Raw genomic sequence first — 24,762 nt, 5'->3', positions numbered from 1 at the left:
GCAGGACTTGCATGTCCAGCGACAAGTGGCCGCCAGCCGGCTCTTGGGTAATAAACGTCTCCTTTTTTATAACTTGTACTTTTGGTGTCAGTGTCTGTGAATTAAGCACTCAGTCCCTATTTCAAATTAAATATTTGTTAAAGGACTTGTGTCATGATTCTACATGAAAACATACAATTAAAAAACTGAAGAATGCAATCAAAAATGGAACACATATCAGAACAGACTCTTCATCAGAAAAGGTATGAAAAAGTGTTCAGTGTACTAATTATTGGTGACTGGGCTTGAATATTTATTCCCTCAAAAACTCATGCTGGAATTTGGTTGCCACTCTATCAATGCTGAGAAGTGGGGAATTAAGAGGATATAGACTTGTCAGTGGACAGTCATAATAAACAGAATTATTGCCACCAATAAAGGCAATTATGGCCCCTTTGGCCTCTGTTTGCCATTCATGCTTCCACTATGAGATGCCTCAGCACGAGGGTCCTCAACAGACACGAGTGTCCTGGTTTTGAATTTCCTAGCTTTAGGACTATGATCCAATAATTTCTTGTTTATTATAAATTACCCACTCTCAGGCATTGTTTTAATAGCAGTGCAAAGTTGACTAAAAGATTTGGACATTTTATGTATTTACAACAGAATACTGACAGAATATTTAATTTCATCAAGCTCCCAAAATGTATTATATTAAATATCAGAGTTGGAGGCAACATTGAAACAAGATAATAAAGATGCAAATATAGATGCCATAAAATATGAGGATATTAATTCCAGAAGTTGAAAGTGGCCAGTGAGGACTAAAGCTGTGAGACATTGTATAAAATTTGACAGGAATATTACCATTTATAACTGCCATTGAAATTGGTACTCATACCAGTGAGTGCAGTTTGTAGAGTTGATTAAAGCACAAATTAGAACAAGTTAAAGAGACAAACTTGTAAGACCAGGAGATATACAATGTATCTACTTTCTAGTTCATTTAGAAAAAGCAATACATAAGTCACATCTCCATGTGAGGAGGGTAGGTACTTTTAAAGACATATTTCTTCAGGGTTGTTTGCCAATAAACGAACTCAGGAGAATTCCAGACAGAATTTAAGAGGTGTGGTGGCCCTGGGATGCATTAGCTGTTAAAACCTGGTGCCTTCTTTTGCTACTTTTTTTTCCTCAGAAACTATGGGCTGGGATGTATGCACATCTTATTTTGCTAGAGAGAGAGTGAGTGAGAAACATAAGAACATGCAAGATCAACTACCTCACCTTGTCTTAACTTATTCTACTGATAAGAACCTATCACACAGAGACAGAGGGATGTGCAGGGAAGAAGGATGGGGGATGTCACCCAGAAAAGGTGTTCAATTTAAGGGACTTCCCCTTAAAATAAGGAACTCAGGTGTTTGTTCAGGAATCACATTACTAAATATAAGGAAACCCTCTGTTATATTGTGCATTTATCCATCAGACAGTATTCATAAATGCATTCTAACTAAACTGATAATGTATTAATGTACTGATAATGTAAATAAATATTAATAATATTTATTTATTGTAATTTAGCAATAATTCCTTCAGCTGTCACTATGGAGGTATTCTCAGGATACTCTGTGTTCTGCTGTGAGTTGTTCACACAGTTCTTGGGAAAAAAGTCTGCATGAGACTGTGAACCCTCCATATGTGTAGTCCTTTTAGGGTAACCCATTGTCTTGCTCACCCTCAGCCTTCAGCTATGCTAATCATTTTGAATTTAATATTCTTACTGTCATACATGGTATTTGGCAGTGTCTGCACAAGATAAGAATGTACTTAAGTTCTGTTCATCCCAACAGGCATCCGTCTCATCTTGAACATTAAATATTTAGTTATGAATTGTAGTTAATAATCACTGGGAGAATGTTAGCATGCATCTTGTCTTCTTCCAGTTTGCACCTAGCAAGGAGATGACACTGACAATAAAATAGATGGAATTGCTCAGGTGGTGGATGATAGGCACCCCCATAACTAGTACTTTAGTGGGTAGTAAGTGGTAGCATCCAGGCCAACTCCCTTTTTCCTCTCAGCAGGGAGCTTTGTGTATGGGCTCATGCTAAGGTCACCAAACTGTGTTTCTTGTATGGTAATATGTGACTGTGTCTCCAGTAGTCAGTGAACTCATCTACAGGGATAACATGTTTTGGGGCATGTCTACCTATAAGGTGATCTGACTCTTGAGGGATGTGTTATAGTTGGTGCTCTCCCTGTGATGGATTTGCCCAAACCACTCTAACTATATCCCTTGCAGCTGGTGGATCCAATACTTCTGGTAACCACTGCTGATGTTGTAACCAGGGACAGCTCACATGAGTGAGAAGGTCTCCATAGGTTTCACCAGTCCAGGTCCCGATTCCTGTAGCTGCACCTGGGATAATACAGAAGTGGACAGACAGAACCTCAGTGAGCTCTGTGTTCAGATGCAGCATGCAAACCTTTAAGTGTGAATCCCTGAGACTCTCACATCTGGGAGCTACCAACAGAAAGGAAGAACCAAAGAGAGTCATGTTCTTGTGGATGAGACCGATGACTCTCAGAAAGTATTTCCAGGGTGAGCATAACCCCGAGTTTAAGTAAATATGTAGCAGTTCCTTGTGGGTAGTATACAAGTCAGGCTTTGTATGTGGGAGGTGCTTTTGAGTGTAAAAGGGAGGGGAATGGAAGAGGCTCCTATCTTTACTAGTTGTGTTCTCATAAACTCAGTGCTCTTTTAGGGGGCATCCTTTGTTAATCCCAGTGTCTTCACCCATGCTAGGAAATGTTATGAGGAATGTCATGACTGAGTATAGTTACAGTGGACCAAGGATGACTTTGACAATAAGATCCATACTGCCCTCACCTTAAAGATTTTTTGAGCTTTAATTTAGTTTTTCTTTTGTTTCATTTTAAAGATGTGTGGTACAATTCAGAATTAGGTAAACAAGTGGTCATCATGCAGGTAATGTTTGGGTCTCTTTTCAGTCCCCATTTTGCCAGGTTTGAGATCAGGTACCCTTATTCATGTAATGTGACCCCCATTCCTCCCCTGGCAGTGTCCCACTACTACCAGTCCTCTTCTTATTGCATTGTGGTAAATGTTCAGGATCCGTGTATGAGTGAAAATATATGTTACTCAGTTCTTTTTTCTGTGATAGATAACTAGGGATGATAAAATGTAAATCTATCCAAGTTGTGCAAAGTCCATAATTTTGTTCTTCTTTATGGTTATGTAATGTTATATGATGCCTATGTGTTGTTTAAAAAAATCCAGTCCAGTTTTGATGAGAATTATGGTTGGTTCCACGTTTTTGCTACTGTGAATAGTGCTGCAGTAAACATGCATGCGCAGGTATCCTTATTGTAGATGATTTGAGTTACCCCGGGTATATTCCCAGAAGGGGTATTGCTGGTTTGTATGGAAGGTCAATTTATTGTTCTTTTACAAATCAACACACTGATTTCCATAGAGTTTGAATGAGTTTGCATTCCCACTAACACTGTAAGTGTTCCCTTTTCTCTGCATCTTTGTCAGCATCTGTTGTTTTTATTTTATTATGATATGGCCATTTTTACTGAAGTTAGGTGATATCACAATGTGCTTTTGACTTGCATTTCTCTAGTGGTTAGTGAGGCTATGTAATTTTCCTTGTGTCTCTTGGCTGCTCTTAAAGGTTTTTTTAAAAAACAATCAAGCACCCAAGGTCATCTAGATTTTCACTTGCCCGTTCAGTCACATTGGAGATTTAGGCACACGTAATCATCACACTGAATTCAGGGAAATCTGGATGTAATTCACAGTTTATCATAGTTCAGAAAATCATCATCGATAATGCCAGGAACGATACTTGTTCTAAGGTGTAGGTATTTTTTTAACTAGAAAGCAGAGATCCGCATTCCCAAGACATTGTGAGATTTGTGATTGTTCTGAGAACTTCTAATGAAGTATTGTGGCATATCTCCATCCTTCTACATGCATGAGCCTGAGGATGAGGCCTGATCTCTGTTATGCTTATGTCTGAAAAGTTGTAGACTGAGGATGGTGGTGACAACTTCATATGTAAACCCTATAGTAGGAAGTCAGCACTGGTGAATATTATCTCACTATTAGTTCCATTACCCCCACTGGGATCATGAAATTTCCTCTGTGAACCCTCTCCTCTGAATGCACAAGGAAAACAGGCCCTGCCTTGGTTGGTCACACCAATGATAAGGAACAGATTAATGATGTTCAATGTCCAGAGACTTATACTGACTACTTCAGAGTTATCTGACACTATAAGAACCTTTCCTGTGAGTGCTGAGCTCGAACACATTTAATTGTTATAATCATAACCCTAATCACCAAGTGTTTAAACCCTTAAACCTACCTCCTCTGGTCCTCTGCATGTTCGTGAGACCGTACCCAGTCTCTGATAGCCATAGAAAAGAAGAAACCGGGACTAGAAAGACCCTGACTGCTGCTCTTCAGACAAGTTTGACTCAGACTGCCCACCAAGATGCTGAGCCACTTCACCTGGACAAGGAAATTCCCTTCTCAATTCTCCATTCCTGAAATCTCTACAACTCACTGCAGACTTCCAATGTTGTTTTTCCAAGACTCCCATGGCTAGTCAGATATTATTATTTTCTGTTGCATTTTAGGATCAGTATGTCCAATTCTGAATACAAAGGAGCTGGGTTTGTAAAACAGGTTGAATTGAATATGTAGATCAGATTGGGGAATAATATCATCTTCACAAAGTTATGTCTGCTGATCCATGAACATCTGAACATATGGCATTTCCATTTACTAATGTTTGATAATTTTCAGTACACGATCTTGCCATTTTTTTCTAAAATTGATCTCTAAGACTATTATTATTAAAATTATTATTTTGATGGCATATAAATGAAAATATTTTATTTTCAGGTTATTTATACTATATTGTATTGCATTTGTTTGCATTGTATTCTGCCACATTAGTTTTAAAAAATATTGAGTTTGTATAAGGTAATATTTCCAAATGTATTTTTCTTTCTAAATAATTGTTTGTTTTCTAGGTCATTTGAAATTCCATAAATATTTTAGAAAGAACTTGTTTGCCCATTACTTTAATGAATCCTACTGTGATTTGTTTACACTTGTTATGAATTGGTAGCTAATTAGTGGATAACAGACTTCATACTAATATTGAGATTTCTATTCAATGACCATAGTTCTGTTGTCATTTATTTTGCTTTTATCTTAAATCCCTAATCAAAAATTTTATAATGTTCTGTTGTCAAGGCTCAAGAACACCAGCTTTATTGGTGAACATGTTAGTATATTATTTTTGTCACAATGCAGACCATTCACCATAGAGTAATGTGAATTGTCTTTGTATGAGGGTGTAAGAAAAAACTTAGAGAATCGGGACTTGTGTTAGGTTATTCAAAACACAATTTAGGGAGGTGACTATATTCAACAGCGTTCTTCAGAACGACGGTACCAGTAGGAGAAAGATAGATAGGGAGAATACAGAGATAGAAGATAGAAAGATAGGCAGAAAGACAGATGACAGATAGACAGACCGATAGACAGAAAGCGAAAGACCTGATCCAGCATAGAAAGAGAAGACAAATTACACACGGGTCAACCAACAGTGTGAATCTGAGGCTCAAGTTCTGATTCCGTTTGAAAATAAAGTCCCTTGCACATCTCTAAGCCTTTGTGAACTGAGCTACTTCCTCCAAAAACAAGCCTACTCAGGACACAGTCCTAACCCTGAGCTCTCATTAGTATGGCTCAGAGGCAACTTGTCCATTTCTAGGCTTTGTTATCTGATTTTCAAATTCCTTTGATCAGTGGGTTTCCCCCAATTTTCACTCATGTATATGTATGTACATGTATATGTATGTGTGTGCATATATGTATAGCAATCTTCCCTGTGCCACACTTGCTTAATATTAAGATATTTAGCAGGGTTACAAATACCCTTTGTATATGTGATTCTCAGTGCAATATTGAATTTGATAAATGCTCCCAGTAGAGTTGGATACTTGTGCAAACTTCAGCAATATTTTTCAACTTCTTATCATAGCCTTTTTTTGAAAGAGGAAGACCCGGGTCCTTAAAAGAAACCTCTTCCCAGCATCCTGTGCACCTGTTCTGGGGATAGAACCTATCTGGATGGGTCTTGAGCAGCCCCTGCAGCCCAGGCCTTGCCCTTCATATAGGTACTCTTTGGGCTCACAGACTCATCATTTTAGTTCTCAAGCCTCAGGTAAAGGAGAGCTCAATGAAAAAGCCCCCATTGTGGAGACACATCTACTTCCTGGTTTGACTGAAATAGCTCCAGACTTCTGTCAGAAGCTGCACATGGACTTTCATTTCCTCCACCAGTGTTTGCATGAGCTGCACATAGGCTTGGAGGACTCTGTTGATGGAAACAAGGTCCAGGATTCTGCATCCCACAGCAGGGCCAGCAATGCAGCTTCCAGCACATCCACTAAAGGTGGGATCTGTGTAATTCCCTCAACCCAGACTGGGCCCTGGGATTTACTTGTGACAATAGGGGAGGCCTGAGAGTTGGGAGGATCATGGGTTATTCCTTGTCAATGCTAGTCGGGACACTTTGGCCATGAACAGGGTGGGATCCCGGGTCTGGGGGATGGAAGACAGACCCTGGCTAGAGGAAACAATTGAAACCCCTAGATTCTCTGGAGCTCCCATGTCTGCAGTCGGGGAGATCCTCCAGCACTGTGAGGGAGAGGCAGCCCCTGTCAGTTGCTCAGGTGATGCTGGTTACACTGTTAGGGGGCAGGGACATGCAGGTGGGTGTGGTTCATCCCTTATAGGGATGCTTGGCTTCCACAAGTCCCTCTGAAACACAAAACCAGGGTGGCTTGTTCCCTATGTGTCCCCAGCCTGCTTGTTGTTTTCACTTCCTGGTCTCCTGTCCAGTGGACCTCAGGGCCTGTGATACATGGACAGAAACACTTCTTGGTCACATCTGCAATCACCTAAGCTAGATCCTTGCAGGAAATCTGTAATCTCTTTGTGGTTCTGTGTCTCTGCTTGAACCCTAAGGAATCCACGTGGAAATAACAAAATTCCATGAGTTGAAGAGCAATACTGGCAAATACAAATAAAGAAAAGAAACAGAGTCTGAGGGCAATGAGAGAGTGGTGGTGAGCATGTCTGGAGCTTTAGCTGCTTAGGCTTCAATTCTTCTAATGACATCGACTTTGTCTCCCCTGTGGTTTTGGGTCTTCCCCAATTCCCTGTCTTGAGATGGTCTCTAAATATTTTTGCACACTAGCTTTAATTCACTATTATTATGCCAGTGTGGTAATGTGTTAAGGAGGGGAGAACAGCTGTATGTGTATTTCATATTAATCTTCCCTTTTATGGGTGTCTGGGTAAAGGCTGTATGTGGATTTCTGATGAAACCTCCTTTTAGGGGTGTCTGGAGAATAGTCAGTGTGTATTTTTAAATAATTCTTCCTTTAGGCGTATCTGGAAAAAAGCTCTTTGTCTATTTCTGACTAGCCTTTCTTCTTCAGATTAGAGTGACTCTATTTGGACTCTCACCTTGAGAACCTAGCAATTTATGAAGGTAAAGTCCCCAGGACTGTGGTGTGTGCAGTCCCAGGAGCTCTCACCTCATATACTGCACACCTGTCCTCTGGACATAAACATAATAATAAACATGGAAATGTTCTTTCCAGGTTGTAGCCTCTGCTGCTTCAATTAAATGGGTCTCATGTGAATTGGGTATTTCTGTCTCCTGATTTTTGCATTAGAGATGTTTTCTACAATATCAGGTCCCTGAAATGTCCAAGAAACGCCTTTGACATTCAATTTGCCTACATTTTTTCTTTTAGTCAGTATGGGATGAGGATTTTTAACTGTACATTGCAGTAGAAACAAGAAATTCCCTCAGAAGTAATCCTTGACCTGCTACCACAGTTGGGAATCGAATATTACTATGTGTATGTCAAACACTATTATAGATATTTGAGATATTTCATTTTTCCCTTTTATTTGTTCATGAGTCAATGTGTTGACTCATCAGTCATAACTATACTATTGCAATGGTGTGTTATATAAATGAGTTTTACAGAATTGATCTGTTGTTGATGATGAATAAACCAATTTATTATGCAGAGTTCTATGAGCAAACCAAGGAGGAGAAGTTTGAAGGGTCCAACTAGACCAGTGGCAAGAGTTGTTAGCCATGGGTTCCAATCAAACAAAGTTTGAAACCAGGATTTGTTATTTTGTCTTTCTTTTTGTCTTCTGTCTAAATTTTCTCCAACCTCTTGGAGGGTGTTTTTAATGACTCCTGATTTGCTGGCATAAAAACAGCATGATTCTCCTAGAGCGACACAAAGCCCTCCTTGGGACAGGAACAATAAATCTAGACCTCTGAGATTTTGGAGCACCAGTTCTGCTAAGGATGCAACCTGGTCTTGTAGTTGATCCATGGAAAATTTGAGGTTTCCTATGTCTGCATCCATTTATTGAGCCAGGATGGATAGATCTAGTTCACCACAGACTAGAGCTGTTGTGCTGAGAGTGGCAGTTCCAGCCAAACTAAGGCCTATTAAGGCAGGTACTAGCAAAGTGTGTTTTCCACGAGTGGCCGGGAGAATGGGTGGATTCAGCAAAAGTGTTCCCTAGGGAAGGACATGGATGGCAAAACATAAGGCAGGTTCATAGCTTAACTTTTCAGTAGTAATATATTTGGTAAGTTCTATTGCGGGGTGCCAGCCCCTGCAAGTTTTGGGGAGTCCCTTGGAAGATGTGGTGGCATCAGCGAATCTGTAGGGATAGATATTAAAAGAAAGAAAGATGGAAGGATAGATATAAAGAGGAAGAAAGAGAAAGAAAGTGGACAACTGTTCAGTGAAATGAGTAGAAGCCATTTACAAGAACCTGGAAACAACCATGCTGCCCATCAAAAGAGGACTGGATTAAAAAAATGTGGTACATATACACGATGGAATACTACGCAGCCATAAAAAAGAACAAAATCATGAATTTCGCTGCAACCTGGATGGAACTAGAGTCTATAATACTGAGTGACCTCTCACAAAAACAAAAATCCGAATATCACATGTTCTCACTCATATAATGGACCTTGAACATCCAATGCAATACTATGAGAAAATGACGGATGGTACTGCGAAACTATGGGGGGGAGGGGGATGGGATTAACAGTAGCAAATATCTGTCGGGGGATGGGAAAACACTTCTTATCTACAGGGTGCCTGAATGAAACGTCATTGTACACCTAACCCTTAACTGTACCCCACAAAACCATAATAAAAAAATACTGATTAATGGAAAAAAAATTCAATCAATACAAAAGACTGAGAAATAAAATATGAAAAGTAGCCTCCCAAAAAAAAAAAAAAAAGTTACAGCAGGTATTTATCCCCAAATTTTACACAGGCAGTCTCACAAGTCTTTCACGTGAACACAAAGCCAGGTGCAGGAGGGGCATCCCCCACCCACCAGATGTTTAGGTGTGAGGAAGGACAAACCCCAAGATTGTCTTATTGTTCCCTTTGCTAGTTAATGCTCTTCAAAAGCAGTGCACCAGTCCCTACTAGCCTAATGATGTTCTGATAATCAATAACTTTTAAAGCTCACTCAATACCCATGATGACTAGCTTAAACTTTATTACCTTTCTATTCTATGCTAATACTACTTACACAATGCTATGGAAGCTCTTAGTTATAGCTTAAACCAATTCCTAAAGAATGTGGCCCAGTCCAAAGATCACGCTGGGCTCTATAGGATGTGGCCCAGTCCAAGGTTCACGGTGGGCCACTTTTTGGAACAATAGACTACATCTCAACAAAATGGCTATTACAAAGTCCTACATATCTATCCTAATTTCTATGAAAGATTTCCAATTCTTAATTCTAATATATAAAGCTGATTAGCAGCAGCAAAACTTCTAAGACCTAAATGTAAACTGTAAATGTACTAAGGCCAAAACTACAATAGTAGAAAATGGAGACAATGAAATTTATAAAGTTAATTATATTCTTATCAAACCTAAAAATTTCATGATTGATTATGCTTGAACTAACATGATTCCTTGATGTAGTATGACCTATTCTACAATACTTTCTATGAATAAAATAAATTCAATTTCTATAATAGGTAGAAAAAAGACCTTACATTAACTGTAGCTAAAGACGACCTAAAAGAATGCAGCCCAGTCCAAAGTACGCGCTGGGCTCCCAGGAATGTGGCCCAGCCCAAACTCTGTGCTGGTCCACTCTTGATAATCATCTATACCATTGAAAAGCTGAAAACAGCTCTCCATAAGTATATACTAATTCTACAAATATACATTAAAATCTTATAAAGAGGCTTGTACCGTGTAAAAGGCTCCCAAATGTGACCTGAGTTTGAATTATATCTGATACCTAAGCCGAAACCGCAGTTTACGGGAAACAGGAACAGTGGATTTCTAGAGTGAGCCATGCCTGTCACAGTCACAGAGCCTTCAGCTTAGGCCAGCAGAGTTCCTTTAGGTTGTTTGTGCTGCATGGCAAAAGGGGGAGGAAAATGGGGTCTACGGCTCCCGAACACGTCCTAGCGGTCTTGGGGTCCATGGCCCTCCCTGATCCCTAATGCTCAGTGGGCCTCCATGACCAGCTCCCAACATTCTATAGAGCATGCTAACCTAGTATTGGTAGGAGCCATATAAGCCATGGAATCTGAGATGGTTAGGGTGAGAGATTACAAATATTAGAAAAAAGAGACACAGTTAAATTGAAGCTTGAAGTTAAAACACAAGATGTAGTACCAGTTATGTCTCGTATTGTGATGTGAATCACCTCTGGAGGGCATTTACTATTGTTACTAATAATGGATTCCTCAACCCAAGGACTACAAAATGAGGAAGTTTTGATTTTAAGCAAAACCAGCAATGTGAAACCAATTGAGGCAGAGTAACATTAAGCAGTCAATGCATGTTTGTTAACATTGGGAAAAGACTAGGGGGATGTTGAGCTGTTTTTGGGTATTGCATAGGTGAGACTGGGGTAATATTATTGTCGATGGGGGGCAGAGGTTTGTGCTCACTGGACAAAGGGTCTCCTAGTTCTGCCAATGGTCCTATAGGCCTGATTATGACTTTGTTTTTATTGACCATCTGCAAAAATCTTGGAGACCCTGTTGCACAGAGACCCATATTATCACAGCCCCTAGAGAAGGGTGCAATAAGGATCCAAGTGTTCCTTTACATTCCTCTATAACATTTCTTAGAGCTAATGGAGGGCACTTTCCCTTATCTCCTATGCATTCCCAGCAGGCAGCCTCGGGGGTTCTTTGACTTTTCTGTAGAAGACAGTGCCCAATCATTTCCCACTCTGAGTGGTCACAAGTCCTGTGATCTACATAACTTTTGTAACCACAAGTTGTGTGATTTGCATAACTTTTGCCTAAAGCATGATATCTTAGGCCTTGTAAACTCCCTTTACTAGACAAGCTAGGAGATAACTCTGATACCAGGCACCAGGAAGTCTGGGTTTCTGAAAAGACAAAGTTGGCAAAGTTAATTTTTACCTAAAGTATGCATTTTTCCAAAAACATAGCTTCTACTTTCTCATCATTGTGTCAGGAGTTAGGAACAAGATTTTTAAAATGACTGCCTTCTCTTGGGCTGTCCTTTCATTTCTCACTCTTGCTCTTGGAAATATTCTTATGATATTGGAAAATGGGGTGAAGATCAGTCTTCTGTAACTACTTCCTGCTGAGATGGGCTGTAGAGATGTCCCTAGTTATTTATTTCCCAGGGCATGAACAGGAAATGGCAGGATCTTAACTGAAATCTATTTGGATCTATTAAAGCAGTGAGTGAGACACAGGCAGAAATTATTAAGTAAACTATGATGAAAAAGGCTATTTCCCTGAAACCAATGCTGGAAATGTGAATGTAGTCCCATAAATTATATGTATGATTAGTTAAAGCCTCTAATTTATCAAAGTAAGTTTAAATTTTTTTGGTGAATTATCTATATCTATACTATAACAAGGAAATTCAGCCTCTTTGACAACATCTGAAAAAGAAAAATTGAAGACTTTAGAGACATGTAGATAGGCTGTAGTTTAAATTTGAGAATTTAAAACAGGTAAAAATTGGCAAGAGGAAATGGTTTCTTTTGTTTTTATAATAGGTCTAATATACTTTCACAATGATTGATATGCCAGAGGGTAAAGCCCAGGTTATTTTGTTATTTTTCCTATGTTGGATTAGTAATCTTTGTGTCTGGAAGGAGATTTTAAAGTCATTAGTAATTTGACACTGAAAAGCAGTATAGCTGATCACAAACTTCTGTGAATGAAATTAATTTACCTGGTTTGCAGTTAGTTTGGGAGGGTGCAAGGTAGATGTGGTTCCTGAAGTTTGTTTCTCACCTCACCCTAGAGAGTTTGAATTGAGAACTTGAACAGTTTAAGTATTAAAGTGATTTTTAAAGCATAATGTTATAACACAAAATTACAGTAGTTATTGTGAAAGTTACTTATTTCGCAAAGTGATAGTTCAAAGATTTCAAAAAGAAAAATGCCTCGCTTTTTTGGTAATAAAGACACTGGGAAAGGTGGGTGCTAACTGAATTTTGTCTCTTTTCCCCCTTATGTTTTCTAAAGGAGAAAATTCTTTTGAAGACTATTAACTAAGAAGCTCATGTTCTGGTCTTTGAGTAACACTTTGGCCTAGCATTAGTCTACTTGTATTAATATTGAGTGTTTATAGAACATTTTTTCATATTTTTAAACAAAGTTTTATATAGCATGTTTGATATGCTTATTTCATTTTTTTGACATGCTTGAACCTTTTATGTTTGTCTATAGTTTCCTTCCTTTAAATAACTAGCCATTCTATTATAGAACGAAAATGTGCCATACAATATTCTTTTCTATACAAAATTATTTCCCTTTCCTTTATATTTTTGCTTACCAAAAACATACCTTTATAGCAACAACTTTTTTTTAACATTTGTTATTTTTTTGTTTCTTTCTTTACCTTTTTATAGATAGTTGTTTTGCATTTGTTCTCTGAATTAATCTTTAATAACCTTTGATTAAGATATTGCTATATGATTCCAATATAGATGGCCTGGACCAAATATCTGGCACTTGTGTTAATTTAAGACATTAATTTGGGTTCCTGTGCCCTAACATTCACCTGAGGTTTGTTGGGGTGATGGTGAGTCCGTGCCAGGCACTTTAGAAGATTCCCAGGCCACCTTAGTGTCTACCATTTCTGAACCAGGTGTTCTCTTCCCTCTTCAGAAGAGAGTACACTTACTTTCCAACAGCTCTTTGGCCTGTACGGTGGGCAGACTCCAGGAGGTTTAGGTCTTTTTAGGGTAGCTATGCTTTCAGTGCCCCCACAGACAGTAACCTTTCAGTGCCCCCACAGACAGTAACCATAAGCAATCGACACCACCAGGTGTCTGAGGGGCAGTTGGAGTTTTGTCAGAAATGGTGACTACCAAATAGGGTGCTTCTTTGACCCTCTATTTCTGCTGCCCTCAATCTTGGCACTGTTTCTTTTCTTAAGGTTTTTGTTGGATAAAAACCTTAAGAGTTATTTATATAGGTTATACATATGAAACTTTTAAACTATTTGTCTGTAACAGTCTGATATAAAGCCCTTTGTAGTGAACAGACTACATGGATGTGTCATGATTTGACCCTACGTATTTATAATTATGAACAGACAAAATTGTTAAAAATCCTTATACATTACCAAATTGTTGTCTTAGTTGTAAAGTGTGGACAATTAGGACAGTGATCAGTTGCCATCCTCATTATGCTCACACAGAGTACCCAGAATTTTATTCAACTGGCAGAAGATGTACTAAGCTTAGTAAAGGTTAATTAACCAGGTGAGAATGGCCAGTTCCCACGCCTTATCATGTCACACAGGGTGTTTAACATTTAAAGCTTTGCCTTTCTCATAAAAGGGTGCTAGTTAGGCACAACAGGTGATTTAAAATTTTGTCAATAAAATACACTTTTAGTGAGCCTGATATAACAGACAGTGGTGTTATTTAGCACTAATGTGTTAACACAAGGTAAGGTTGAAAGGAAAATAGAGCATTTGCATCTTTGGTTTGAAAAACAGATTAAAATTATAATTGACCTTTTTCTGTAGTTAGTTAACAGAATTAATTTAAGTGATCCCTTTACTTTCCTTTGGGAAGCAGGTTTATATAGTCCCAGTTTAGATATAACTTGAGAGAGATTTATTATAAAAAAGACAAGCAAGCAGGAACCTCAATATATTTTTGTCATGGCCACCCCCCTGAGAAGAGACCTGTTAAGCCATGTGGAAACCTGAATGGACTACCCAAGTACATGTGGGGATGATGAATTGCTGCAGCTAGTAGGGTTACTGCTAGGGGGATATCAAGCAGTGGGGTAAGGGGGCGAGAAGGCTGGAGGCTGGGGTCAGGTGCCATGGCCTTTGGTGCCAGCTCTTCCTCCACAGGTAAAGGTGGAGGGCAAGAAGGAAGAGAAGGAAGGGAAACTGACAAAGAATGGAGTAGCAAAGTAGATTACAAGAGAAACAGGAAAAGTTAAACCAGTTGGATTAGCATTTGAGTTGTTAGAGGGAAAGCAGGAATTGGAGTTGTAAAAGGAAAAATATTTTGAGGGAGGGGTGGCTAAGTCAGCAGGATAAGCACCCTCTGATGAGCCTATGGGCAATGGGGTCTGGGAGTCAACACAAAAATATGGCAAGAGGAACAGATATCTGGGTGGCAAGCTAACTCATAAAAGATCTGAAAATATGGGATTTCAAGATATTTGTCACTCCTTTTTAAGTACAAATTAAGCTGCAAAAGGGAGTTAGGAGCTAGGGAGTCACCTTCTGGCCAAGTTTCATCACCCCCCATCTTATATTATGGATAAATGAGGGATAACTCACTGGAGGCTCAGAAAGGCACACCATGCAGATACTGGAGTTTCAAGGTCCTTCGTGGAGTTGCTTTGCCCACCATAAAAGAAAAGAGTCAAGAAACTGAGCACTTTGTCTCCCACTTGTACGGGTGCTGGTGGTCAGAACTTTCCTTCAGGGACCTTTTTGCCTCCCTAGAGATTAGTCCTAGGCAGAGACCATCAGTTGTCCTCTGAGATCTTGTCTGATCCATGGGGAGACTCAGAAATCTTGACTAGAAGGAAATTAAAGAGTTAACCTTAGTCCCTCACCCTATCAGGCCACAGTGGTCTGATGTCTTTCCCTAGGACCTTCCAGCATACTGAAGTGTAGCCTCAGTCATCGCTTTCTGTTGTCACCAGGTTTCAACACAGTTCACAGAGGATCAACAGTTAGGAAATAAAGAAGGAAGAGAGGGAGAGATGGATAAAATCTCAGCCTCCAGAAAATGTTAGGGTCCGGATAGAGTGAGAGTGGATGGAGAGGACATATTTTTAACACCCTATGTTGTCAAAAATTAGTGAAGACAAATCAAAACTGAAATCAGAGGCTGAATTGGGACTCTTCATCCAATGTTTTGACTTTATGAATAGTTCCCAAGAGGCAGCCTCATCAGGCCATGACTCCCTTAAGCAGAATTATGGTCACAAACAGAACAGATTCTTATCTCCTAGGAGAGTACAGATGGACACAGGTTCTTTTGAGGTGATGGGAAGCCAGTGGTGGTTCCAACTCCCTCTGAGCCAGATGAGAGGTTCTGGGGCCCTGGAATGTCTCAGGGGGTACATCTCCTGTAACTTCTTCACCAAGCCAGGGAGAGCTGGAGCAAGGTCATCTCCCGAGGTTGGCGAATCTCGCTGGGGCCTCCAAATGTTATATCTAGACTGTGAGAAAGGAGTCACCAACATGCAGAGAGTCGACTTTGTGTCCTTTTTTAGCTGGTGGTTGAGAGCAGGCTAGTGTCATAAAGAACTCTTGACCTCAAACAGAGTAATAAAGGGGTTTGTAAGGCAAAAATCATGAAAGTTGTACAATTATAATTACATTTCTTGGCAGAACATTGGTTTTTGGTTGCACAAGGGTTAAGATATGGAACTTGGGATTAAGGAGTTTCCAAGCACCAAGGGGCACAAGAATGTGCTTCTGATTAAAGAAGGGTTACAACATTTGTTTATGGGAAGTAACAGCAGTTACATGCAGGAGTCATCTCTGGGTTAAGATAGAGGATTTGTTACAAAATGGAGTTATTTATGTCAAGCATACTATCACAGATATTCCATTTGCACATTGTTTTGTGTCCTGAAACATTCCTGAATTGGTTTATCAGGTCACTTGGAGTATCTTCCAGAATTTTCTTCCTGCTTGCTCATTTGAATACCTGTTTTCTTCTATCCCTTTTCTGATAACTTTTGCTGTGCTTTCCAATACCATGTTAAATCACAGTGGTGTTTGTGGATATCCTTGTGCTGTACAATTCTGAGGGGTAGTGTTTTCAATATGAGGTTGGTAGTGGGCTTATCATATCTGACTTTTCTTATTTTGAGGTATGTCCCTCAATGGCTTGTTCTTTAAGGGATTTGTTATAAAAAAGTGTTATCAAAAGTACATTTATTGATTGTGTGGTTTTTGTTTTTAATTCTGATTATGTGATGTATTACTTTTAATAATTTGTGGGTATTGAGCCATTCTTGAATCCCTGGAATAAAACTCCCCTGGTCATAATAAATTTTTTTTTAATGTGCTGTTGAATTGATTTACTAGTTTTTTTTGAGGAGCTTTCATCTACATTTATCAGGAATATTGACCTATAGATTTTGTTTTTTTTGTGTGTGTCATTGTCCAATGTTGTTATTAGTTTAACAGTATATTGTATTTTATCAATATATTTTCTAAGGTCAAAAAATATTGGCTTCATGAATTTGGGTGTTTCATTGTTGGGTGAAAATATGTTTATGATAATTAAATCATTTTGTTTTATTGCACTTTTCATCATTATGTAATGCCTTTATTTTATTGTTGGTTTAAAGTCTCCTGCTCATTTTTGTTTTCTGCTTTCATAATATATATGTTTGCATCCAAAAACTTTGAGTATGCAACAATTTTTGGCCAGTAGATGGGTCTCCTGTATCTCTTGTAGGTAAAGAAGTTTGGATATCTATTGAAATTTATATATTATCTTTAATGCAGTTTACCGGTTTTTCCTTTTTTATCTTGTAAGTGACACACTTAACCCATTAGCATTCAGAGTTAATATTGATATGTGAAGTTTTATTCCTGCCACAGTTTTGTTTGCTAGTTGCCTTGGGATTTCAAATGTATAGGTGCTTTATAGAATCTATGAGCTTTGTACTAAAATGACCTTTTATTATGGCAAGTATCATCATTTCATTTCCTTGATTAAGAAAACTTAGAACAACTCTTGTGGAAATTGTTTAGTGCTGACAAATTCCCTTAGGGTATTTTTTTAAATCTGTGAACAACTTTATTAGACTTTCAATATAAAGACCCTCAATCTCTTCTGATTTTTAGCGATGTCTGTAGTTAGTCTAATAAAATTTCATTTATAGGTGATTGGTGCTTCTCTCTTGCTGACCTAAGAATGTTTTCTTTCACCCTGGCTCTAGATTATCTGACAACTCTACGTGCTGATAAGATTCTTCTTGTGAAGTTTTGCAGAATTTTTGCAAGTTTCTTGGATCTGGATATCTAGCTCTTTCTCAAGGTCATAAAACTTTTTTAAAATTATATTCTCAAGTAGGTTCTCTGTGCTTCACTTTAACTACTTATCCTGTTGCAATGTGTCTTATTTATGGATTCAGCTGAATTATATTATTCCCTACTTCTCAAAGGTTTTGTTCATTTAAAAAATATTTTTTTTCTTAATTTTCTTTTACTGTGTTAATTCAAAAGACTTTTCTTTGTTCTCTGAGATTAACTAATTAATCTACTTTGTCTAGTCTACTATTATAGCTTTCAACTGTGTTTATTTTTATTTTCTTGAGTAGGAGTCTCACTCTGTCGCCCAGACTGGATTGCAGTGGCATGCTCTTGGCCACCACAGCCTTACCCTGCTGGGCTCTGGTGACCCTTCCACCATAGCCTTCCAAGTAGCCGGAACTACAGATGCGTACTACCACGCCCAGCTAATTTTTGATTTATTGTAGAGATGAGGTCTCATCAAGTTGCCCAGCCTCAGCTGTATTTTATATTTTCTTCAAGAATTATTTACTTCTATATATTTAATTGTGTCAATTTCTCTGTTCCCATCTAGAATTGTCTTATTAATTGCTTTGTTTTGGTTTTCAGCCTTATCTTGATCATATTGAACTCCTTTAAAATCATTATTTGACTTCTTTATCCGATATTTCAAGGAGTTTATTTTTATTTATTTTATTTTATTTTATAAAAATAAAATAAAATAAAATAAGCTTTCAACTGTGTTTATTTTTATTATCTTGAGTTGGAGTCTCACTCGGTTGCCCAGACTGGAGTGCAGTGGCCGCTCCCGGCCACCGCAGCCTCGACCTGCTGAGCTCCGGCGATCCTTCCGCCTCAGCCTTCCGAGTAGCCGGAATTACAGGCACAGGCTACCATGCCCAGCTGATTTTTTGATTTATTGTAGAGATGAGGGCTTGCCTGCCCAGGCGGGTCTCGAACCCGCGAGCTCAGGCAATCCACTCACCTCAGCCTCCCAAAGGCACGGGATTACAGGCTGAGCCACCGAGCCCGGCTTATTTATTTTATTTTTATACCTTTTTTTTTTTCCAGATTGGATACAATGTCCTCTTCAGGGACCCAGGACTGAGAGAATGTCTTCAGCTTTACCTGGTATTTTTCCTGTTTACCGATTGTAGTCCTTTACCTGCTTCAGTTCTTGAGCTTTGGAGAAACAAGGAAATATACAGAGACCTACACTGAGCAGATTTCTTGTTGAAAATTAAGTTTCAAGAGTAAACTTTTTCCACTTGTCTGAGTTCTGAGGCTTCACTCATTTCTCTCTTTTGAATGCTGTCATGGATACAGTTTGCTACCCTGTCTTCCATGTGATCTAAAGTGTCTGTTGCTGCTCCAATTAATTTTCATTTTCTGTTTGAATTTATGCTCACTGACTTTTCTATCCACAGTAACATATTCATGCATTATTTTGCCAGTGAATATATTTCCCCAGTATAATGTTATTTTTATATTTAGAGATTATATCAATAGGCACAGACTGCTAAAATTGAAGAAGTTTCTATGTAACCGACAGGGAGGAAGGTCCAAATCCCGACAAGAATCCTGACCTTAACTTCAATCTGTACCTGCCTATTGGGCTGATTCTGATCAGTGGGTCCTGCGTACTGGCTGCATCTGACTGCAGCCCTATATCGCTACAGGGAGGTTTGTGTCTGAGCCCACAATATTTCCTCACTGTGTTTCTTGCCCAGTAATACACGGTTATGATCAAGATCTCTTAAATTGTGATATCCCTAAACCATCTGACCCAGAAGAACAGTTTACCCTTGCCTGGAGTTGTTGGGTTGATGTAAATATGAATGTATTGGATTGGTGACATTGTTTAAACACTTATTCCCTCAAAAACTCTTGCTGAAATTTTATTGCCTCTTTAACAATGCTGAGAAGCTGGGCATTTAGAGTTGATGGTGCCATGAGTATACTGCCATTATAAATAGGATTAACACTACTATTATAGGGTGATTCCTGCTCCCTTTGGACTCTGTTTTCCCTTCCCCATTCTTCCATGGGATGCTTCAGCATGAAGGTCCTCACCAGATGCAAGTGTCCTTGTCTTGTATTTCCCCATTTCAGGATTGTGAGCCAATATATTCTTATTCAATATAAATTATGCCACAGCCAGGATCAGAGCCTGTGGCTGAGGCAGAATATAAACCCTGTTGGGTGAGCCACAAGAAAACTTTGTGGCCTCTGGTGTTTACACACCTGCAGCAAGTGGATAATCATGAGGACTGGGAGAAGAAAGCAGTCCCTTGTCTGCTGCTCAGGTGATGTTGCTCTGCTGTTCACTTCATTGCGGGGCAGGACTGGGCAGGTGAGTGTGGTTCATTCCCTAGAGGGATGCCAGGCTTTCAAAGGCCCCTGCTCACCAAGAAGGCAGAGGGACTTGTCCATCCGTGTCTCCAGCTTGCTGATCATGTTCCCTTTCTGTTCTCCTGCCCAATGGACATGAACCTCCAGGCATGTGACCTGTGTCAGAGGCCCTTTTTAGTCACACCTTCAATTACATAAGCCAGAGAACCCTGTAGGAAATCCCTGATCTCTTTGTAGTTCTGTGTCTCTGGTTGAATCCTAAGGTATTCACACAGAAATACCAAAATTTCATGATCAGGAGATGTCTCGAAGGATAGAGAAAAGGAGTTTGAAAGCAGTGAGAGAGGGGTGCTGAGAATGTCTGGAGGCTGTAGGTGCCAGAGATTTTAACTCCTCTAGTTACCTTGATTTTGTCCCTTCTGTTTTTTGGCTCTTCCCCAAATGCCTGAGCCCTAGTATTTTGAACACAGAGATTACACCTTTCTTTCTCCGGTATCAGGAAAAGGAAGAACAAGTTAAAAAAAATAGATTACAGCAAAAGGGATTGAAGATCTCGGGTGAGTCTGGTTTATGTATTTTGTGTCAGGAGAAGGGTATGATGGAAAGAAACTCTTTCAAGTTTATTATGACCCTCACCCTGCCTATGCGCTTTCTTGACTTTCACCAGAGTCTCTAATGGCTATTCTTATTGTTTGCTTTATTTATTTTCTATTTTTTGTTTTTTTGAAATTTTGTAAATTTATTTATTTTTAAATTATTATTTTTTGTTATTATAAAGATGTGGGGCACAATTCAGGGTTCGGTATACAAACGTTGATTATGCAGCTACCCTTGTTGATGAAGTATGCCCCTCCCTCCCCTAGTAGTTTCCCTCAACTGCCAATCCCATCTCCCCTCCCTTAATGACTATTCTAATCAGGGAGTTACTCTGAGATTCCTTCTGAGAATCTGATTGGAAAGCATTCCCAGGTGTTTAGTTCTTTGGGTTTCCTTGGGACTCTGATCCAGGTGAGTTGGATAAGGACTTGATGTGGATGAACTTGACAATCTGCATTATTTTTTCCATTGAGAATATGTCCTCATAGTATAATATTACTTTTATCTTTAGAGATGACACCAATAGGCACAGACTCCTAAAACTAGAAGGGTTTCCTGGTAGCTGACAGGGAGGAAGTTCGAACCCAGACACGAAAACAGCCCTTAACCTTAATCTTGACCTGCCTCTTGAGTTGAGTCTGATCAGTGAGTCCTGTCTGCCCCCTGCATCTGACTTCGCCCCTGCATCCATGCAGGGAGGTTTGTGTCTAAGCCCAAAATGTCTCTTACACAATAATACACAGTCATGCCCTCTGTTCTTAGACTGTGCATTTGCAAACACAGCATGTTGTTGTTGTTGTCTCTAGAAATAGAGAACCCATCCTTCACAAAGTCTATGTAGTATTTCTGACTTCCACCATACCATATAGTTGCCACCCACTCCGTGACCACTTCTGGGTCTAGCAGATACAGTTCATTCCATAGGTACTGAAGGTGAATCCAGAGTCTGAAAAGGAGAATCTCAGGGACACTTCCTCAGGCTAGTCCAAGCCTCCCCAGACTCCTCCAGCTGCATCTCATACTGGACACCTGCAAACACAGAGATAACCTAGTCCGAACTGCTACACATATCCATTGCTTCCCTCATTCACAAACTTGTCTCTCTATTCTCCATGAATCACCTTTTAACAGCAACAGGGAAAACCCAGTGGAACCCCAAATCCATGGTGAGTCATCTGTGTTTCATTCCAGTCCTCTTTTGGGATCACCTGGGTATCCCAGGACTGGGCTCCTTTCCCAGAGCTGCATGGACAGGGCTGGGCTGGTTTTAATCAGCAGAGGGATGGCCCTATTTGCACATCTCCTGCTATATAGCAAGCTGAGGGGTGAGTGTTTTGGGAAACGGCAATGCCCACAGCTGATGAGAGTGCCCTGGTGGAGTTTGGTGACATTGATAGGATTTTGGAAAATGTGTTTTCATTTTACTATACTTATGTGCTGGAGTTTGATAATTACAATACTACTATTTGCTTATTTTTGTGTGTTTTTAAAATATGGGTGTAAGGCATAATTCTGGGTTTGGGCTACTGTTGAACACATCACTCAAAGGTAAACATAGCATGCAATAGGTATATTCTAACTCTTTTGTTCCCTGTCTCTCCCATGTTGTAGTTTCCAGTGTCTATTATTTTCCCTTCTAAGTTCTTGTAGTCATGGTTTTGCTCCCACTTATGAGTGAAAATATGCTACATTTGGTGATCCTTTTCTGAGTTAATTCACTTAGGATATTTTACCCTAGCTGCACCCATGTTTTGTCAAAATACAAGATTAAATTCTTTTTATGACTGCGTAGTATTCAATGGTGTATATGCATACCATTTAAAAAATTCATTTCACCATTAGTGGGAAAGTTATAGTGGGAACCATAACTTTACTGTTGTTTATAGTGCTGTGATAAACTTATGAATGCAAGTATATTTGTCATAGAATATCTCTGGTCCTTTTGGTAGATACTCAGTCATGAAATTGCTGACTTGATTGGTGGTTCAATTTTTAGTTAGTTGGGAAATTTCTAAATGACTTCATTCAAGAGGTAAACTTATATACATTCTCACCTCCAGTGTATAAAAGCTCCATTTTTTCACAAATTTGCAGGCATCAGGTTTGTTTGTTTTTTACTTTTTAAAGTGATAACCATTCTGTTTGCTATGAGATAGTACCTCATTATGGAATTAATTTCCATTTAACTGGTGATTATTGACATTGAGCATCCTTTCATATGTGTTTGGAATGATGGAATTTCTTCTTTTGGGAAGTATCTGTTAATGTTCTTTGCCTAATTTAGTGTGTTCTTGTTTTTCCTGCTGAATTAATTTTCTTATAGATTATGTCATTAATTCATCCTATAGCTACAGTTTGAAATATTTCTTCCCATTTGATAGGTGGCCTATTTACTTTGAGGAGAGTATAACCGCATTATACATAAGCTCTCTAACAAGAGGTCAGCACTGGTGTATATTCTGTTCTCTGATGTTAGTGCCATTATCCTCTCTGGGAAGCAGAGATGACTTCTGTGAGCACTTCCCTTTGTGTGCACAGGAACTTAGGCGCTGCCCTGACTGGTCACACTGGTGACATGGAGCAGGATAATGACCCTAGTCCTGTGTTCTCAGTCTTTCATTAACCAATTTAGAATTATCTTTTTATAAAAGGTCTTATACTCCAATTATGGCATGAGCAAACTCTTCAATGAAAGGTACTGCAATCTAGGTATTAAATTTTAAGTAAATTTAATAATAAACAATAAATCTTCATGAATGTAGATAATAGCTGTTTCATCATTTGTTTGATAACTCAGGTGAACAGAACAAAATTGCATCCTCTTATTAGTCCCTGGACAAGTGTGCTAGCCTTCTGTAGGAGACAGAGTGGAAGAAGCAGGCCAAAAATTCAAAACTACACAAATCAATAACTAATTAGATGATCTTTTTTGTTTAAATGGAGGACAACAATGGAAAGCCTGCTGACGCACAACCAGTGTGGAGATGTGGGAGTTCTCACAACATTGTACTGGAGTAAGTAGTGAGTGAGAAGCTCCTGGGAACCCATTACACAATGACAGACTCATGTAATCTACCTCAAGGGAGAGCCTTGGAAAATCTGTGTCCCTAGAACACATAGATTTCCTGGTAGTGATCATGAAAGGGCATTAAGGAAGCCCAGGCGAAGCCCTTTGACTACAGAAACCATGGCTATAAAGAATTTCCTCCAATCCACACCTTAACACCACATCTGTAGGGCTACTGCAAAATAAAATTTAAAAAAAGTCTAAAGGATCCCATTCCTCTCAGATTTTTGTTTTTTGAGTTGGTGTCTCACTCCGTCTCCCAGACTGGAGTGCAGTGGCATGCTCCCAGTCACTGCAGCCTCCATCTGCTGGGCTCTGGTGATTCTTCCACCTCAGCCTTCCAAGTAGCCGGAACTACAGGCACGGGATACCATGCCTGGTTAATTTTTGATTTATTGTAGAGATGAGGTCTCGCCAAGTTGCCTGGGCGGGTCTTGAACCCGTGGGCTCAGGCAATCCACTCGCCTCGGCCTCCCAAAGTGCTGGGATTACAGGCTGAGCCACTGAGCCCAGCCTCAGATGTTGTTTAAGAAGTCTCTAGTAGATCCAGTTGACAGAAGAGACAAAAACAAGCAAGTATTTATCTTAGCATATAGGTTGTTTTGTCATCCTCTTTACAGTTTCTTATGTCCTAATGATATTTGTTTTTAATTTTTTCAAATAAATACAATCAATTATTTTATCTTTTTATTTTAAATATATGGGGTACAATTCAGGGTTAGGTATACAAATGTTCCTTATGCAGCTACCCTTGTTGATGAGGTGTGCCACTCCCTCCCCTGACAGTTTCCCTCAGCTGCCAATCCCATTCACTAGTAGTTTTCCACTACTGCCAATCCCTTTCTTATATTATTATACTATTGTCCAAGGTTCTCTATTTCCAGAGACAAAATGATATTATGTTTGTATATTTTTATAATAATTGTTACTTTATAATAATTTTTATTATAATTGAAAGCATATGGTACTCTGTTCTTAGTTTCTGTGATAGATCACTGAGTATGTTAAACTCTAAATCCGTCCATGTTACTGCAAAGTCCATATGCTTGCCCTCCTTTATGGCTGCATAATATTCCACTTTGTATATGTACCACATTTTTTTT

The 24,762-nt window shown here is 39.2% G+C and overlaps 1 pseudogene; it reads left to right on the top strand.

Moving 5' to 3' along the window:
- The first annotated feature begins 6,160 nt into the window (after window positions 1-6,160).
- Window positions 6,161-24,762, top strand: part of LOC103267954 — a 37,214-nt pseudogene continuing 18,612 nt past the window's right edge.

Source organism: Carlito syrichta, unplaced genomic scaffold (assembly GCF_000164805.1).
Source record: "Carlito syrichta isolate Samal-C Ts95f unplaced genomic scaffold, Tarsius_syrichta-2.0.1 Scaffold308607, whole genome shotgun sequence".
NCBI lineage: Eukaryota > Metazoa > Chordata > Mammalia > Primates > Tarsiidae > Carlito > Carlito syrichta.
The sequence above is the reverse complement of the archived record's forward strand: the minus strand, read 5'-3'. Positions and strand labels throughout refer to the sequence as shown.